Source organism: Cherax quadricarinatus, chromosome 36 (genome assembly GCF_038502225.1).
Source record: "Cherax quadricarinatus isolate ZL_2023a chromosome 36, ASM3850222v1, whole genome shotgun sequence".
Lineage (NCBI taxonomy): Eukaryota > Metazoa > Arthropoda > Malacostraca > Decapoda > Parastacidae > Cherax > Cherax quadricarinatus.
The window spans coordinates 22654991-22659990 of NC_091327.1; the positions used below are offsets into that span (position 1 = coordinate 22654991).

Genomic DNA, 5000 nt, shown 5'->3' on the forward strand with positions numbered 1-5000 from the left:
ATTACCACAGTGATGTTCATTACCACAGTGATGTTCATTACCACAGTGATGATCATTACCACAGTGATGTTCATTACCACAGTGATGTTCATTACCACAGTGATGATCATTACCACAGTGATGTTCATTACCACAGTGATGTTCATTACCACAGTGATGTTCATTACCACAGTGATGTTCATTACCACAGTGATGATCATTACCACAGTGATGTTCATTACCACAGTGATGTTCATTACCACAGTGATGATCATTACCACAGTGATGTTCATTACCACAGTGATGATCATTACCACAGTGATGTTCATTACCACAGTGATGCTCATTACCACAGTGATGATCATTACCACAGTGATGTTCATTACCACAGTGATGCTCATTACCACAGTGATGCTCATTACCACAGTGATGATCATTACCACAGTGATGTTCATTACCACAGTGATGATCATTACCACAGTGATGATCATTACCACAGTGATGTTCATTACCACAGTGATGCTCATTACCACAGAGATGCTCATTACCAGAATGATGCTCATTACCACAGTGATGCTCATTACCACAGTGATGCTCATTACCACAGTGATGCTCATTACCACAGTGATGCTCATTACCACAGTGATGCTACTTACCTCATTGATGCTCATTACCACAGTGACGATCATTACCACAGTGATGCTCATTACCACAGTGACGATCATTACCACAGTGATGCTCATTACCACAGTGACGATCATTACCTCAGTGATGCTCATTACCACAGTGATGATCATTACCACAGTGATGTTCATTACCTCAGTGATGCTCATTACCACAGTGATGCTCATTACCACAGTGATGTTCATTACCACAGTGATGCTCATTACCACAGTGACGATCATTACCTCAGTGATGCTCATTACCACAGTGACGATCATTACCACAGTGATGCTCATTACCACAGTGATGATCATTACCACAGTGATGATCATTACCACAGTGATGCTCATTACCTCAGTGATGCTCATTACCACAGTGTCGATCATTACCACAGTGATGCTCATTACCACAGTGATGATCATTACCACAGTGATGATCATTACCACAGTGATGATCATTACCTCAGTGATGCTCATTACCACAGTGATGATCATTACCACAGTGATGATCATTACCACAGTGATGTTCGTTACCACAGTGATGCTCATTACCACAGTGATGCTCATTACCACAGTGATGCTCATTACCGCAGTGATGCTCATTACCACAGTGATGCTCATTACCACAGTGATGTTCATTTCCACAGTGATGCTCATTACCACAGTGATGTTCATTACCACAGTGATGCTCATTACCACAGTGATGTTCATTACCACAGTGATGTTCATTTCCACAGTGATGCTCATTACCACAGTGATGTTCGTTACCACAGTGATGCTCATTACCACAGTGATGCTCATTACCACAGTGATGCTCATTTCCACAGTGATGCTCATTACCACAGTGATGCTCATTACCACAGTGATGTTCATTACCACAGTGATGCTACTTACCTCAGTGATGCTCATTAGCACAGTGATGCTCATCATCAGACTTCGTTTAAAACCCCGCACGTCAATCATTCTCATTAATAACCTCAATAACATCTCTCACTGTCTTGTCAAGCTTCTGGCACAATAGGCATATACACTGAGAATTGTGTATCTCTGAGGGTGCGTACAATGAGAGATACACACCTCTCAGAGTATATACACTGAGAGATACATAGCTCTCAGTGTGTATACAGTGAGAGGAGCATATCTCTCAGGGTATATACATTGAGAGGGTAGAATAAAACCCATGGCACTGAAAATGGGATAATATCTGTGGCACTTATGATATAATATCTATACCTGGAGTATACCTGGAGTATACCTGGAGTATACCTGGAGGGTATTCCGGGGGTCAACGCCCGGTGGATCAGGGCCTGATCAACCAGGCCCTGATTTTCAGTGCATGATTGATCAGGCACCGACGATCAGATTCTTCAGTACCCATAGCACTGAAGGTCGTATAATCCCCATGGCACTAAAGATCGTATGATACCCGCGGGGATACTTGTTTACAACGTGTTTTGGTGATGTCACAGTGATCACTGGCGACTCATGGCAGTAATAACACTGCCATAAGTCCGCCCACAAGCGCCTCACCTCGGCTCCCTCTGGTTGTTAAACACACCATTTATCTGATCCCATGGAGAGCTTGACTAGAGGCATGCATTACCTCCAAGTTAGGAGTCACATTATGAATGTGTTAACCTGGAGGATGCTTACCGTTAGTGGCGTGGGTAGCTGTAGGAGGCATCTAGCCTGCCTAGCCCACTGTTGCCGCAACCCATACCCACTTCTGTTAACTGGCATACCCATTGTTAGTGCTTAACGTTAACAGCGTTTTAGTGAGTCGGCTACTCTTGACTTGGCAATGATTTCGTTGGAGGTGTAATCGTTTGTGGGGGAACTGTTTGCGTATTTTAAAGGGTTCTAGCATCGAAAGGAGTAATAGCTGAGGTTTCTTGGGTATTGGGTGTGGCAGTAGTGGAGGGGCTAGAGGGTGAAGAGGGTGAGCCACACACACACCAGCTCACCTCCGTACATTGACTGCTCACTGCTGCTGCTGCCTCCGCTTCTCTACGCTTATTTCCATCTCTCAGCACCAACAGTGCACACTCGCGTGCGGGGAAAATAATTCAGTGTGTTAGGGAGTGTCTCGTTGTGTAAGTGCGTTGCTACACTTGGCAACACTGAAATAAAGTGTCACTCGCGGCAACTTTGAGTTGGTCTTAAGAATATAACAGCAAAAGCATCTGTAAGTGTTAATTTAACATATAGCACCACCAGGAAGGAGAGTGTGATTAGTGACTTGTACAAAGTTATCATCGCATGTATCACGGCAGCAAACATCTACTGTAAGGTGAGTATTGTGTTTTATTCTGAGCACTCTTCAACACCTATGTAATATTTATTATATATGTTGTTACTGTGGGTAATTAGAAGAAAATGTTCGAGAGATAAACTCGCGTCTTGAGGAACATCAGTATTAGAACGGAAGTGAAGTAGCAGATTATTGACTACAAACCAGAAGAGAATACAAGAATATTAAGATTATAAAACAGTACGTCGTTTATCACATGTTTTTAGTTGCTTGATATAATGAAAAAAAACTCATTAGTGGTTAGAAACAAGAATTATTTGGCTAACTTGCTTTGAAATATTTCAGTTCGTATGTGATTTAAACAATAAGAGCCGTAAGAGGCAAGATGGATTCGTTCAGAGTCATTTGGAGCATTTAACGGGGGTCACCGCCCCCGCGCGGCCAGATCCCAGATCAGGATTTGAGCGAGTTTCCTCTGGAACGAGCTTCTTATCGACAGGATATATGGGAAAAGTTCTATCTATAAATTAAATATTAGGAATGTTTCAAGTGAGAGACAATCCAGAACACTAACATGTTAACTAATAAGCAGTGTCAGTATCAGAGTATATACGATGTAAGGAAGGACGGCAGCTCCGTCAGTGTTAAGGTTGGGTTATAAACGTTGCGTGTATCTTGAGCGAAAGGGGTGAAACTTGCTTAAAAATTACTGTACCGTAGGCCACTCCATAGCACAGGTCACCAACCTGATGTTCAAGGTCACCATGACGCCCTTCAGCGCAGTGTGCTCGGCTTTAGACTCTCAAGGGAACTTCCTTGACGAAGGTGAGGTTTGTCAACAACCCTCCCCTTCCTTGGATCGAAACTGAATGGCAGTCATTTCTCCCCCTACTACTACTACTACTACTACTACTACTACTACTACTAATAATAATAATAATAATAATAATAATAATAATAATAATAATAATAATAATAATCTTCATTTCAACAAGTAGATGACCCACAAGGTAGGTTGGTTAAGACCAGTGACGGGGCCTCGTAAAGCAAGGAATTGGACTTGCCCTCCTTTTCCTTGGATCGAATCTAAAGGCCTCCCAGGCACTATATGACCCCTACAGGTTTAGTGCTTCCCCATATATATATAATAATATTAATACAAGTACATGTACAAGTTATACAGGTCTAGTTGACAACAATGACATACTACTATATACAAATCCCCTTGTTTAATACTAATAATATTAACAATGATGATAATAATAGTAATAATAACAATGATAATAATAATAAGAATAAGAAGAAGAAGAAGAAGAAGAAGAAGAAGAAGAAGAAGAAGAAGAATGCATGGATCACGATGTAGTCTTGGGTAATTACTAGACTGACCAACGAGGTCCATGTTGTATTAAGATCGATTTACGTCGATCACAATAATCATTAAATTAGATAATTATATTTTGGTTTAATCATTTACTGCTTATTATAATAACATTTTTGGTTATTGTTTATCATAGGTTTGGGTTGAAATGTCGGAAAGTAACCATTACATTAATGTTCCTCCTCAAGTTTCAGTGAGGCCTTTTTACATCTTACAAATTTTAATATGGCTCGCCAGAACAACAGTTTTGTTGACCCCTGCGCCTACAGCATGACTGTAGGCTCAGTGTGGTGCTGTAGGTTACAGCCTATAGCATGACTGTAGGCTTAGTGTGGTGCTGTAGGTTACAGCCTATAGCATGACTGTAGGCTCAGTGTGGTGCTGTAGGTTACAGCCTATAGCATGACTGTAGGCTTAGTGTGGTGCTGTAGGTTACAGCCTATAGCATGACTGTAGGATCAGTGTGGTGCTGTAGGTTACAGCCTATAGCATGACTGTAGGATCAGTGTGGTGCTGTAGGTTACAGCCTATAGCATGACTGTAGGCTTAGTGTGGTGCTGTAGGTTACAGCCTATAGCATGACTGTAGGATCAGTGTGGTGCTGTAGGTTACAGCCTATAGCATGACTGTAGGATCAGTGTGGTGCTGTAGGTTACAGCCTATAGCATGACTGTAGGATCAGTGTGGTGCTGTAGGTTACAGCCTATAGCATGACTGTAGGATCAGTGTG

At 41.8% G+C, this 5000-nt stretch overlaps 1 protein-coding gene across 1 annotated transcript in view; it reads left to right on the top strand.

The window, feature by feature from the left end:
- Positions 1-2619: 2619 nt before the first annotated feature.
- The window catches only part of LOC128691380 (uncharacterized), a 265540-nt gene continuing 263159 nt past the window's right edge, over positions 2620-5000 (top strand). Inside the window, exon 1 of the mRNA XM_070091570.1 lies at positions 2620-2931. The gene's annotated coding sequence lies outside the window, so the exon portion shown is untranslated. The remainder of the gene's footprint in view (positions 2932-5000) is intronic.